Source organism: Glycine max, chromosome 5 (assembly GCF_000004515.6).
Source record: "Glycine max cultivar Williams 82 chromosome 5, Glycine_max_v4.0, whole genome shotgun sequence".
In the NCBI taxonomy this organism is placed as follows: domain Eukaryota; kingdom Viridiplantae; phylum Streptophyta; class Magnoliopsida; order Fabales; family Fabaceae; genus Glycine; species Glycine max.
Window position 1 is genome coordinate 26138464 of NC_038241.2, and position 15315 is coordinate 26153778.

At 37.9% G+C, this 15315-nt stretch overlaps 1 non-coding gene across 1 annotated transcript; it reads right to left on the reverse strand.

Annotated features, from left to right (window-relative positions):
* Window positions 1-768: 768 nt before the first annotated feature.
* LOC113001781 (small nucleolar RNA R71) lies at window positions 769-875 on the reverse strand. The gene has a single exon (XR_003267267.1). It is a non-coding gene; the product is annotated as a small nucleolar RNA R71 (small nucleolar RNA).
* Between the last annotated feature and the right edge of the window lie 14440 nt (window positions 876-15315).

The following is a 15315-nucleotide window of genomic DNA, read 5'->3' on the forward strand; positions in this document are numbered from 1 at the left end:
CTTTCATAGTTAGACTTTGAATTTTTGTCTGAAATTTTTTGTGCTATCTTCTCATCATTTTATAAGGTTGCTCACAAAATTTCAAGTCATTTGGATATCATTTGAGGGTAGCTTTAGTTCAAACCTACACCTTTATTTACACGACAAGGCAACTAGTTGTGTGCATGCTGAATGTAGTGTATGACTAGAGGCAATCCATCTGACTTACAACCCTTTGATCCTGAGATAGATAGGACATTTCATAGATTAGTTAGGCATCATTTTATACCTTTTGATCATTCTGAGCATTCCATTACTGGTGAATCTGTGCATTCTGTTATTGGTGATTTTGAACATCCTGATCTTGAGCATTATAATTTTGAGCATTCTGATTTTGCACATTCTGAGAACATGGCACAACCTCCACCCCGTGAGAGGATTCTAAGGGAAATGGATGCACCTGATTTCACCTACGAAAGCTTGTGCATCCAATACCCTGATGAGGATGTCCCATATGTTCTTAAAACTGGATTGATTCATTTGCTTCCAAAGTTTCATGGCCTTGCAGGTGAAGACCCGCACAAACATTTGAAAGAATTTCACATTGTCTGCTCCACCATGAAACCCCCAGATGTCCAAGAGGATCACATATTTCTAAAGGCTTTTCCTCATTCATTAGAGGGAGTGGCAAAGGACTGGCTGTATTACCTTGCTCCAAGGTCCATCACGAGTTGGGATGACCTTAAGAGAGTATTCTTAGAAAAAATTTTCCCTGCTTCCAGGACCACAGCCATCAGGAAGGATATCTCAGGTATTAGACAACTAAGTGGAGAGAGCCTGTATGAGTACTGGGAGAGATTTAAGAAACTATGTGCCAGTTGCCCCCACCATCAGATTTCAGAACAGCTTCTTCTCCAATATTTTTATGAAGGACTCAGTAATATGGAGAGAAGTATGATAGATGCTGCCAGTGGTGGAGCCCTTGGAGACATGACTCCTGCTGAAGCCAGAAATTTAATTGAGAAGATGGCTTCCAACTCCCAGCAGTTTAGCGCCAGAAATGATGCCATAGTCATTAGAGGAGTGCATGAGGTAGCTACAAACCCATCTGCATCATCTGAAACTAAGAAGCTTGAAGGCAAACTGGATGCATTGGTTAACTTGGTAACCCAGCTGGCCTTGAATCAGAAATCTGTACCTGTTGCAAGGGTTTGTGGTTTGTGCTCCTCTGCTGACCACCATACAGACCTTTGCCCTTCCATGCAGCAACCTGGAGCAATTGAGCAGCCTGAAGCTTATGCTGCAAATATTTACAATAGACCTCCTCAACCTCAGCAGCAAAATCAACCACAGCAGAACAATTATGACCTTTCCAACAACAGATACAACCCTGAATGGAGGAATCACCCTAACCTCAGATGGTCCAGCCCTCAGCAACAACAACAACAGCCTACTCCTTCCTTCCAAAATGCTGCTGGCCCAAGCAGACCATACATTCCTCCACCAATCCAACAACAACAACAACCCCAGAAACAGCCAACAGTTGAGGCCCCTCCACAACCTTCCCTCGAAGAACTTGTGAGGCAAATGACTATGCAGAACATGCAGTTTCAGCAAGAGACTAGAGCCTCCATTCAGAGCTTAACCAATCAGATGGGACAATTAGCTACCCAATTGAATCAACAACAGTCCCAGAATTCTGACAAGCTGCCTTCTCAAGCTGTCCAAAATCCCAAAAATGTCAGTGCCATTTCATTGAGGTCGGGAAAGCAGTGTCAAGGACCTCAACCCGTAGCACCTTCCTCATCTGCAAATGAACCTGCCAAACTTCACTCTATTCCAGAAAAAGGTGATGACAAAAATTTACCTAACAATTTCTGTGCAGGTGAATCTTCTTCCACAGGTAATTCTGATTTGCAGAAGCAGCACATTCCCCCTCTTCCATTCCCTCCAAGAGCAGTTTCCAACAAAAAAATGGAAGAGGCAGAGAAAGAGATCTTGGAAACGTTTAGAAAAGTAGAGGTAAACATACCTCTGTTGGATGCAATAAAGCAAATTCCAAGATATGCCAAATTCTTGAAGGAGCTGTGCACTAATAAGCGGAAGCTTAAAGGAAGTGAACGAATTAGCATGGGCAGAAATGTCTCCGCATTGATTGGTAAATCTGTTCCTCAAATTCCTGAAAAATGCAAAGATCCAGGTACATTTAGCATACCTTGTATCATAGGGAATAATAAGTTTGACAATGCCATGCTAGATTTAGGAGCTTCTGTTAGTGTTATGCCTCTGTCTATTTTTAATTCTCTATCTCTAGGCCCCTTGCAGTCAACTGATGTGGTAATTCATTTAGCTAATAGAAGTGTTGCCTACCCTGTTGGTTTCATAGAAGATGTCTTAGTTAGAGTTGGTGAACTGATTTTCCCTGTTGATTTTTATATTTTGAATATGGAAGATGGATTTTCTCAAGGATCAGTTCCCATCATTCTAGGAAGACCCTTTATGAAAACTGCTAGAACTAAGATAGATGTTTGTGCAGGCACACTGTCTATGGAATTTGGTGACATAACTGTTCATTTTAATATTCTGGATGCTATGAAATACCCATATGAAGATCTTTCTGTATTTCGTGCTGAAATAATTGACCATGTTGTTGATGAATACATGACTGATCTTTATTCTAATCTGCATGCCTCTCACTCTTCATGCATTGAGTCTGAAATTGTAGTTGATCATATGTCTGAATTTGATGCTGAGAGTGAATCTGAGAGTGATATTGATTGCATGCCTGGTGGTGGTGTTTTACCTCTTGAGATTGATTTTATAGAGTCAGATAGGACTAACCATGTTTCAGGAATTACACATACCTCTGACTTTCTTTATGAGGTAAAGGCTGAGAAACCATCTCCTTCTACCATTGTCCAGCCGACCACACCAGAATTGAAGCCTCTGCCATCAAGTTTAAAATACGCTTACTTGGATGATAGCAAGAGTTTTCCAGTGATTATATCTGCCTCCCTTGCTGATGAGCAAGAGGAGAAGTTGTTGTCAGTTCTCAAGAAGCATAAGAAGGCTATAGGCTGGACCCTGGCGGACATTCCTGGTATTAGCCCATCCACATGTATGCATCGAATAAATTTAGAGGATGGAGCTAAACCAGTAAGACAACCACAGAGAAGACTCAACCCGGTGATTCTTGATGTAGTAAAGAAGGAGATAACCAAGCTTTTGCAAGCTGGAATCATTTATCCTATCTCCGATAGCCAATGGGTGAGTCCCGTCCAGGTAGTCCCGAAGAAGACTGGCCTCACAGTGATCAGAAATGAGAAGGAGGAGTTGATTCCTACTCGGGTGCAGAACAGTTGGAGAGTCTGCATTGACTATAGGAGGCTGAACCAGGTTACCAAAAAGGACCATTTTCCCCTGCCATTCATTGACCAGATGCTTGAACGCCTGGCAGGTAAATCCCACTACTGTTTCCTTGATGATTTTTCTGGTTATATGCAAATTACTATTGCTCCTGAGGATCAGGAAAAGACCACATTCACCTGCCCCTTCGGCACTTTTGCTTATAGGAGGATGCCTTTCGGCCTGTGCAATGCCCCTGGTACCTTCTAGCGGTGCATGATTAGTATTTTCAGTGATTTTTTAGAAAATTGCATAGAGGTGTTTATGGATGATTTCACTGTATATGGATCCTCTTTTGATGGTTGTTTGAATAGTTTGGAAAAAGTTTTGAATAGATGCATTGAAACTAACCTTGTTCTAAATTTTGAAAAATGTCATTTTATGGTTGAGCAAGGTATAGTTTTAGGCCACATTATTTCCAATAAGGGTATTGAAGTAGATCCTGCAAAAATTTCTGTTATTTCACAATTGCCTTACCCCTCTTGTGTGCGAGAGGTGCGATCTTTTCTTGGTCATGCAGGATTCTACAGGCGCTTTATAAGGGATTTTAGCAAAGTAGCCCTTCCACTGTCCAACTTGTTGCAAAAGGAGGTGGAGTTTGACTTTAATGACAGATGCAAAGAGGCTTTTGATTGCCTCAAAAGAGCGTTGACTACCACCCCCATCATCCAGGCACCCGATTGGACAACCCCTTTTGAGCTTATGTGTGATGCATCAAATTATGCATTGGGGGCTGTCCTTGCTCAGAAAATTGATAAATTGCCCAGGGTGATATATTATGCTTCTAGGACTTTAGATGTTGCCCAAGCAAATTATACTACTACTGAGAAAGAGCTTCTAGCCATAGTTTTTGCTCTTGAAAAATTTCGATCTTATTTCCTTGGTACTCGCATTATTGTTTATACTGACCATGCAGCTCTAAAGTACTTGTTGAAGAAGGCTGATTCTAAGCCTAGGTTGATCCGATGGATGCTCTGGCTCCAAGAGTTTGACTTGGAGATCCGTGATAGGAGCGGAGCACAAAATCTAGTTGCTGATCATTTGAGTCGGATCGAACGTGTCTCTGATGCAGATTCACCTATTCGGGATGATTTCCCGGATGATCATTTGTATATATTGTATAGTATTTCTGACTCTCTTTCTACTCCCTGGTTTGCTAACATTGTCAATTATTTAGTTGCCTCTGTTTTTCCTCCCTTAGCATCTAAGGCCCAAAAAGATAAGATTAAAAGTGATCCTAAGCATTTTATTTGGGATGACCTCTACTTGTGGAAATTGTGCAGTGATCAGGTCATTAGACGGTGCATTCCAGATCATGAGACTGACTCAGTCCTGCAGTTCTGTCATTCTTCCGCACCGGGAGGTCATCTTGGTGTTCAAAGGACAGCTCGCAAAGTGCTTGATTGTGGTTTTTATTGGCCCACCATCTTTAAAGATGCGTGGAAGATCTGCAGCACTTGTGAGCAGTGTCAGAGAGCAGGAAATACACTTACATGGCGACAACAAATGCCTCAGCAACCTATGCTATTCTGTGAGGTGTTTGACGTCTGAGGTATAGATTTCATGGGTCCTTTTCCTGTCTCTTTTGGTTATGTTTACATTCTCCTTGCAGTTGATTATGTTTCAAAATGGGTGGAAGCCAAGCCCACTAGAACTAATGATGCTAAAGTTGTCGCAGACTTTGTCAGGTCTAATTTGTTTTGCAGGTTTGGAGTACCTAAAGCAATTGTTAGTGATCAAGGAACCCATTTTTGCAACAGGACAAGGCATGCCTTGCTTAAAAAGTACGGGGTGGTACACAGGGTATCCACACCATACCACCCCCAAACTAATGGACAGGCAGAAATTTCTAACAGGGAAATCAAGAGAATTCTAGAGAAGATTGTGCAACCAAGCAGGAAAGATTGGAGTACCAGGCTTGATGATGCTCTCTGGGCACATCGGACTGCCTACAAAGCACCCATAGGAATGTCTCCTTATCGGGTTGTCTTTGGAAAGGCATGTCATCTTCCAGTGGAAATTGAGCACAAAGCATACTAGGCAGTGAAGACTTGCAACTTCTCTATGGATCAAGCTGGCGAGGAAAGGAAGTTGCAACTGAGTGAGTTAGATGAAATCCGCCTAGAAGCCTACGAGAATGCCAAGTTCTACAAAGAAAAGACCAAGAAGTTCCATGATAGCATGATAGTTAAAAAAGACTTCGTGGTTGGGCAAAAAGTGTTATTGTATAATTCTAGGCTTGGACTCATGAGTGGTAAGTTGAGGTCTAAGTGGATTGGTCCTTTTGTTGTTACTAATGTTTTTCCTTATGGTACAGTTGAGATCAAAAGCGACTCCACAAACAAGAGCTTCAAGGTCAACGGACATCGACTTAAGCCATTCCTCACGAACCCTTCTTTAGTGGACGTAGTGGTGGAAGAGACTTCCTTACTCCACCCTACTCTTCCTCCACCATGACTTAGGGAGTTTTTCTTTTCCTATCTCCTTCTTTGCTTTTATTACACTTGTCCGATTCTCTTTGATGATTTAATTGTTTTTAATCTTTTAATTGTGCTACATTGAGGACAATGTGTTGTTTAAGTATGGGGGGGGGGGGGGGAGTGTTCTTTGGTTTTGCTAGTTTTGTTGGTTTTGTTAATTTGTTAGTTGTGTTAATTTGTTAATGTTGTTAGTTTCGTCGGATTTTTAGTTTAATATTTTGGGTCAATTTTGTGTGCACGTACGACTTTGCATGTTTTTCTTTGAATTATAGGATATGTTCAAGAAATGGGTAATTGTTTTGAAAATAAAAGTTCTTGACATTTTGTGACTTGAAATCCTTGATTCTTCTCTACATGTCATGATAGTTTTGAAAACTCAATTTGAAAGTGATGATTTTACCTTTGTGAGAATTTGAGCCATCCATCATTATAATCATTTGGTGTGTTTTGCTCCATTGATTGCTTGCACAATAGCCTTGGCTTGATTCTTGTTGATGCGTCCTAATTCACATACATATTTGGAAATGATTAAGGCAATTTTGTTCTTATAAGCTTCTAGCCAAATGGACTTACCTTGAATTAATTCCTTTGATAGCCCTTTTGAGCCTTGTGTCCCTTTCCTTGTTTTGAAGCTCACTACAAGCCTTAAGTGAAAAACCATGATATTACCATATCCTTAAGGAATTTTGGAGCTTTGGAATTGTTTTGGGAATAAGTGTGGGGGGTTTTTGTTTCATTGGACAACTTGTTTTGTTGGCTATGCTTCATGATGTATTTTGGGCCATACTTGATGTACATTGTATATTGGTTAAATGTTGGGCATGCTGAATGAAATGTTGTTTCTCAAAGGCTAAAGAGTAAAAAAAAAAAAATTCGAAAAAAGAAAAAGAAAAGCAATAAAGTTGAGTGAATAAGATCTTAAATGGCACAAGAATGATGAAACTCTTGGTTCTACTCTTCATGTTTAATTTTTATCTTTACTTCTTTTTATTTTTTTCTTAATATGCACTTATTCCCCTTTGCTCCTCTATTCCTTTGGGATTTAGCCACTTATTCCATATTTCTCCATACCTTGTCCTTGGCCCCATTACAACCTTAAAAGACCTTTTGATCCTCATGTGCTCGTGTTTATGGGTTGATTGTCAATTTTAGAATCTTGCCAAGTTTATGTGGTGTTTGCTTTCATGGGTGCTTTGAGGGTAAATAGTAGCCTAGACACTTGAGAGATAGAGTGTATATCTTGTGAGGCTTTATCACTTTTCATTCTTGAGCTGATTAACTATTTTGCCATGATTGGGTTGCTTGGATGATTTTCATGAATGTCTTGACTTTTTGGATCTCCTTATGTTACCCATTCCTTTCATTCCCTGATGTTCATTGAGAAATATGTGAATGTTTTTGTTTGTCTCCCTCTGATATCCTTGGATTTTGTTCTTTGTTTCATTTTGCCCAGGAGTGCAAAAGGCTAAGTATGGGGGGTTTTGATGTGCCATCATTTTCTTCTATTTTCTAAACCCTTTTTGCACCATTTTAATTATTTATTGGTCTTAATTGTCAATTAATTAGGCAGTTTTATTATTTGGGCTCATTTAGCTAATTTGATGTTTTTAATCTAATTTCAGGAATTAATGAAACATTGGGCTTAATCCGGATTTTGGTTGTGGACTTGAAGAGGGCAAATAAAGCAGCGCTTATCTTAGTTAATTTCTAATTAGGAAATTTCGCAATTTTATTTTATGTTGTTCAATGTTTATTTCGTTTTGGGGTCAGAGTATTGTAATAGGACCCAGTGACTTTGAGTGACTCTTTTTAAATAGGTGCCTTGGGATTCGTGTAGGGCATTCTATTCTGTTATGCTATTCATTATTCAGAGCTTTGTTTTAGGGTTTTCGTTTTTTTCTGTTTTGATGCTTCTGAGTTCGTAATGCAATTTTACGTTTTCTGCTTCTAATTACAATTTCATTCTTGCTTCTTCTTCTACTCTCATTTACGTTTCTGTTCCATTTTACATTTCTGTTCGTTTACGTTTCTGTTCATTTACGTTTCCGTTCATTTACGTTTCTGCTTCATGTTTCAATTGCGTTTTCTGTTTGAATCCATGGAAGGCTAGATTTTCTGGTGTTGTTTCCTTTTGAGGACGAAGCCCAACTCTCTTTGAGGTTTCGCTTGTAATGTGGTTTCCTGGCAGTTCTCCCTTCACCAGTATCCCAAATTCGTGAATATTAATCAGTGCACGCTTCGTGTTCGATTAATTGCCTCTGAGCCTAACTTGCGTTCATGCTTAATGGACGAAGGGCTAACTAGTGTATGTGGTGCCTAATCACGTATTGAAAACCCTAAGTTGATTTTCGCTTAGTAAATTGAAATAGGGTTGGATTAAGTGGTTGACTGTTAGGGACGAATTCTCCATAACCCAGGATAAGAGAATGGCTTCTGAATCAGAGGAAACAACCCGTTTTTAATATTAGTAGTTTCGTATTCCAGTTTACTTGTTCTGCTCTTTAATCACAAAACAAACAAACCCCCCCCCCCCATCGTTACTATTACTGCAAGTATATTATGAACATTTGGCTTGTCACTGCTCGTTGGGAAACGACCTAGGATCACTTCCTAGTTACTGCATTTTCATGTTTATTTCATTCGGGTACGGCCTCGATCAGAAGGACCAAGCCCATGGAATTTTGGGGGCTGCACCTTCAAAACCCAAGGAAGATAAGGGTAAGACCATAGAGAAATACACCCCCAAAACTAGTTTCCAAGAAAAGACTAGCAACATTAAATGCTTCAAATGTCTTGGGAGAGGTCACATTGCCTCTCAATGCCCCACAAAGAAAACCATGATCATGAGGAATCAAGACATTTATAGTAGTCAAGAGAAGACTACTTCTTTCCCTTCCTCTAGTGGAAGTGAAGATGAAGGAAGGGGTGAAGAGTCTAGTGAGGAAGTCTACCTCCATGAAGAAGGTGACCTCTTAATGGTTAGAAGGATCCTTGGAGGTCAATCTTGTGATCTATCTCAATCCCAAAGAGAGAACATATTTCATACAAGATGCAAAATTTTAGATAAAACTTATTCTCTCATTGTGGATAGTGGATCTTGTTGCAATTGTTGTAGCACAAGATTAGTTTCCAAGTTGAACCTCACTATCATTCCCCACCCAAAACCTTATAAACTTTAATGGCTCAATGAGCAAGGGGAAATGATAGTTAACCAATAAGTGAAGGTACCTTTCTCCATTGAGACATATAAGGATTAAGTTAATTGTGATATAGTTCCCATTGAGGCAGGACATATTCTTTTAGGAAGGCCGTGGCAATTTGATAGGAAGATCATTTACAATGGCCTAACTAATGAGATTACCCTTACCCACCTTGGCTCTAAATTTGTGTTGCATCCTCAAACACCTTCACAGGTGACCAAAGATCAACTAAATATGAAAGATAAGAGGGTTGAGGAAGAAAAACTAGAAAAACAAAAGAAAAAGAAGGATAGTAAGGCCTTGTCTTCAAAGGCCAAGGGGAAGGAAAAATAGGAAAAGGATTCCTCCAAGAAGATTGTTAAGAAGGAAAATCATTTTTCAACATAAGGTGATATTAAAAGAGCACTCCTTCTTAAACAATCTTTCTACCTTCTCTTATCAAGGGAAACATCCCTTAGCACTGCCACAATTCCTACATTTGAGACCTTACCCCCAAAGGTCCAAGAACTCTTACATGAATTTGGTGATATATTTCCCAAAGAGATACCCCCCTGGGCTACCTTTTTTAAGGGGAATAGAACACCAAATAGATTTAGTCCCAGGAGCAAGCCTTCCTAATAGGCCAGCCTATAGGACTAACCCTCAGGAGACTAAGGAGATAGAGTCTCAGGTTAAAGAATTGTTGGAGAAGGGCTGGGTCCAAGAAAGCCTAAGCCAATTTGTTGTGCCAGTGTTGTTGGTGCCCAAAAAGGATGGTACATGGAGAATGTGCACAGATTGCAGGGTCAACAACAACATCACTGTAAAGTATAGGCACCCTATTCCTAGACTTGATGATTTGCTTGATGAGTTGCATAGTGCCAATATTTTTTCAAAAATTGATCTTAAAAGTGGTTATCACCAAATCAAGATGAAAAAGGGTGATGAGTGGAAAACCGCTTTCAAGACCAAGTTTGGTTTGTATGAATGGCTAGTGATGCCTTTTGGGCTCACTAATGCACCAAGCACCTTTATGAGGCTTATGCATCATTTCTTAAGGGATTTCATAGGTAGATTTGTAGTTGTTTATTTTGATGATATTTTAGTGTACAGTAGGAGCCTAGATGATCACTTAGGACATCTCAGGCAAGTTCTTTCAGTCCTTAGGAAAAACACCCTCTATGCAAATATAGAGAAGTGTACTTTTTGTGTAGATAATATAGTTTTCTTAGGGTTTGTAGTTGGTAGAAATGGGGTCCAAGTGAAACTTGAGAAAATCAAGGCCATCCAAGAATGGCTCACCCCAAAAAGTGTGGGAGATATTAGCAGCTTCCATGGGTTTGCAAGCTTCTATAGAAGGTTCGTTCCTAATTTCTCTATAATTGCATCACCTCTCAATGAGCTGGTGAAGAAGAATGTGACATTTACCTGGGGTGAAAAACAAGAGCAAACCTTTGCTTGGCTCAAAGAAAAGCTTACTAAGGCACCTGTTCTAACTCTTCCTGACTTTTCTAAAACTTTTGAACTAGAATGTGATGCCTCTGGAGTTGGAGTTGGAGCTGTATTGTTACAAGGTGGGCACCCTATTGCTTTTTTTAGTGAAAAACTTCATAGTGCCACCCTCAACTACCCTACCTATGATAAAGAGCTTTATGCCTTAATAAGAGCCCTCCAAACTTAGGAACATTACCTTGTTTCCAAGGAATTTGTCATTCATAGTGATCATCAATCACTTAAGTACATTAGAGGGCAAAGCAAGTTAAACAAAAGGCATGCAAAATGGGTAGAGTACCTAGAGCAATTTCCATATGTTATCAAATACAAAAAGGGAAAAACAAATGTGATAGTTAATGCCCTCTCTAGGAGACACACATTGTTTTGCTCCATAGGAGCTCAAATTTTAGGATTTGATAATATTAGAGACTTGTATGCTTTAGATGAACATTTCTCTCCCATTTATGAGAGTTGTGGGAAAAAGGCCCAAGATGGATTCTATTTGGCTGAGGGGTATCTGTTCAAAGAGGGAAAGCTTTGCATACCCCAAGGATCCATTAGGAAATTACTTGTGAAAGAGAGCCATGAGGGTGGGCTCATGGGCCACTTTGGGATAGACAAGACCCTTGTCTTACTCAAAGAAAAGTTTTATTGGCCCCATATGAAGAAAGATGTCCATAAGCATTGCACTAGGTGTGTGGCTTGTTTACAAGCCAAGTCTAGGGTGATGCCTCATGGGCTATACACACCCTTACCCTCTGCACCTTAGGTAGACATTAGTATGGACTTTGTCCTTGGGCTTCCTAGAACCCAAAGAGGTGTAGACTCTATCTTTGTGGTGGTGGATAGGTTTAGTAAGATGACACACTTTATACCATGCCACAAGGTGGATGATGCTTCCCACATCTCAAAACTCTTTTTCAGGGAAGTTGTGAGACTTCAAGGTTTGCCTAGGACCATTGTGTCAGATAAAGATGCTAAGTTCCTTAGCCACTTCTGGAAAACCTTATGGGCTAAGCTAGGAACTAAACTTCTTTTCTCTATCACTTGTCATCCACAAACTGATGGGCAAACAGAGGTAGTAAATAGGTCTTTATCCACCCTTTTAAGGGCTCTTCTGAAAGGCAACCATAAGTCTTGGGATGAGTATCTTCCTTATGTAGAATTTGCCTACAACAGGGGGGTTCATAGAACCACCAAGCAGTCCCCATATGAGGTTGTAGGGGTTTAATCCCCTAACACCGTTAGACCTCATTCCCCTCCCACTGGACACTTCTTTTATACATAAAAAAGGGGAATCTAGGTCAGAGTTTGTAAAGAAATTGCATGAGAGGGTTAAGAGCCAAATAGAGAACCAAACAAAGGTGTATTCAACTAAAGGCAATAGAGGAAGAAAAGAGCTAGTTCTTAATGAGGGTGACTAGGTTTGGCTCCATCTTAGGAAGGATAGATTCCCTACTAAAAGGAAATCCAAGCTTAGCCCTAGAGGGGATGGACCTTTTCAGGTTTTGGAGAGGATCAATAACAATGCCTTTAGGTTGGACCTCCCAGAAGAGTATGGAGTCAGCACCACTTTTAACATTTATGATTTAATTCCTTTTGCAGGTGGAGCTGATATTGAGGAGGAGGAACTAACAGATTTGAGGTCAAATCCTCTTCAAGGGGGGGGGGGGGATGATGCAAACCTTCCTAGGAAGGGACCAGTCACTAGAGCCATGAGCAAGAGGTTCCAAGAGGATTGGGCTAGAGCTGCTGAAGAAGGCCCTAGGGTTCTCATGAACCTCAGGGTAGATTTCTGAGCTCATGGGCCAAGGTTGGATCTAATTATCTTTGTACATATTAGACTAGGATTCATTATATTTGGTCCTTGTATTTAGGGCTCCATAATATAGGTAGGGTACCTTAGAAATATAGGATTTTTCAGCCCTTGTATTTTAGGGCACCTAGACTAGTTTTTGTATTAGGGGTAATTTTGTAATTTCACAAGCACTAAGTGAATATTTGATGTGTGTATTGGGAAATCAATTTAATTGAATTGGTAGAAGCTCAATCCAATTAAATTTTAGAGGGGGGGTGAGCATTTGCTTACTACACCCCATTGCCACATCATATAGTCACACTTTGTGCATGTCATTCATGCTTTACATGCCTCATGACACTTAAACACACTTAGTGGAGAATCTTGGAATTGATCTTGGATTAGTGGGCTAAACCATAACTAAAATTCACTAATCATAATTAGTGAAATTTTGGCTCCAAAGTTTGGCTCCACAAATTGAAATTCAAATTTCCTTCCAATTTTGTGTGACACTTAGGCTATAAATAGAGGTCATGTGTGCATTTTTCAACTTTGATCATTTGAAAATTAAACTTCGGATTTCAAAGCTCTTTTAGAGCATAAAATTTCGTGCTCTTCTCTTCCTCTTCTTTCATTCATCTCCTTCTTCCTCCAAGCTCTTATCCATGGCCTCCTATGGTGATGAGCTTCTTCTAGACTCATCTTCTCCTTGAAGTGGCGTTTCCTCTCTCTCTTTCTTCTCCATTTCGCTGCTATTCATCTTTCAAGAAGCAAAGGAATTCATTGATGAAGAAGATCCTAGACCTACAAGCTCCAATGGAGCTTACATGAATTACAATAGGCCATTATCGCGCTCTCTATCAACTACAACCATCACGCTCTCCATCGACCGTCATGCTCTGTGAAAACAATTGCCTAGACGAGGTCTAGATCGACGCCACCATAAGAGGAAGATAGCTAAAAATTGATCCCTTGAGAGTGTTGAACCAGACTTTGCAATAATCCACATGCGTAGCCTTTCCTAATATTATAGAATCCTAAAACTAAAAACAAGACAATTGAAGCAACCAATAACAAAAATCCAAAATCAAATTTGCAAGTAATTGAGCTTAACCTAAAAGACACAAATGCCACAAGAATGTTTCTTTTTATCGATAAATATTAATTATTACTTTGTTAGTTTTTGTTAGCAAAAGAAATTGAGCCTCGAATGTTGCATAGTTGGATTCAAGTGACGAAGAAGATATGCATAATAATGTTTCGAGGTAGAAATCTACACAATAGTTTGGTTTTATTATTAATTTAGTTCGTGTTTCACCTGAACAAAAGAAAGTAAATCAACTTCGATTAATAGCTTTTGTTGCGTGCTAGGTAAATTTGGTTTTGAGGCCATTGTTCTGTGTTTGAAATTCTTAAATAGCAATTTCTGGCAATTTTTTAGCTGTGAGAATACCTTTAATGCAAATCAAATAGATACCCAAGTAATTTTTGGTTGTTTTTAACCACCAAAAATTGAAATGCATTAAATAATTAAAAAATTACATGTGATAATCTTAGAGTCCGCCATATCATCATTAAACGACACATTCTACTGACAAAGACTAGAAATTATGACAGCATAAAAGATTAAAGACTTTAACCAGTCGGTCCATATTTTGTTTAGAGACTAAAATTTAATCAACTCTAGAAATTATAATATAAGTTATAAAATATTATATATATATATATATATATATATATATATATATATATATATATATAACAATAATAAAAAATAAAATTTTAAATGTGTATTACTATAACAATGTTAAGAGAGAAGAGTGAGGATTTTAACAAAAAAAAAAAAGGGAAGATAATGTAGGACTTGCATCTTTCGTGAGCCGGTTGTGCGAAGAATATTTGTTAATGATTTTTTTTAGCGATAGTTATTGAAATTTAACGAAAAATTTAAGTGTCAGTTACTCGAATAGGTCAAAAGAAAGAAATATGTGCTTTAAAATACGAAGGGAATGCAGTTTAGTATTTGCACATCATCTCAAGATAGAATAATGTAATTCACTCTTAAAAATATTGGCTTTCTTATTCCTTCAATTTACAAATCTATAATTTTGTTATAATTATTTTTTCTTGCGTAAAGTTAAATATACTAATGCTACATTTGTTTTATTTGCTTGATAATATTTATCCTTATATTATAAATTAGAATACAAAATTTATATTTTTTAAATATTTTTCTCACTCTCTCAATTAGACATTTTTAATATTTTTTTCTCACTCTCTCAATTAAACATTCTTAATATATTTTTTTTTTCTTATTTTCTTTAGATGTACAGTTTACATACTATCCTCACAAGTCACAACTAACAAAAAAAAATTCTCTTTTAATCATATCAACTATCATTCTTTTATCATTATATTATATATTTGATATTCTTTTCTTCTTACCATTTTTAGAGTCAATTATGAAAATAATTTATTTTTTTAATTTATGAAAATAGTTTATGCCTTATGATGTCTTTTTAGCTCATTTCAATAAGTTATCCAGTAACTTATAAATCATCTATTATGTTGGATAAACTTGACCCATAAACTGATTGAAAACTTATAAGTTATAAATTAGGAATTAAAAATTAAATAAAACTTATAAATTAGCTAAGTTAATTAAAAATATTTGATAAAAATAACAAATAAGTTAATTAATAAATATCAAATAATGACATATTTAATATTTGAGTTTTATTTTGAATAACTTATCATATTACAAAGTAGGATAATAAAATTTTGTATTTTAAAAGAATGATAAAATTAAAATTTTCATGTTATATGAAAATAGTTTAATCTTATGTTCTCTCTAATTATATTAACAACTTATACTTATTCCAACAAATACTTATTCATCCGGGCCATATTTTACTAAACCTGTAAATCAACATTTGCGTGAAAAAAATGAAATAAAATTAAATTAAAATTAACTTATACA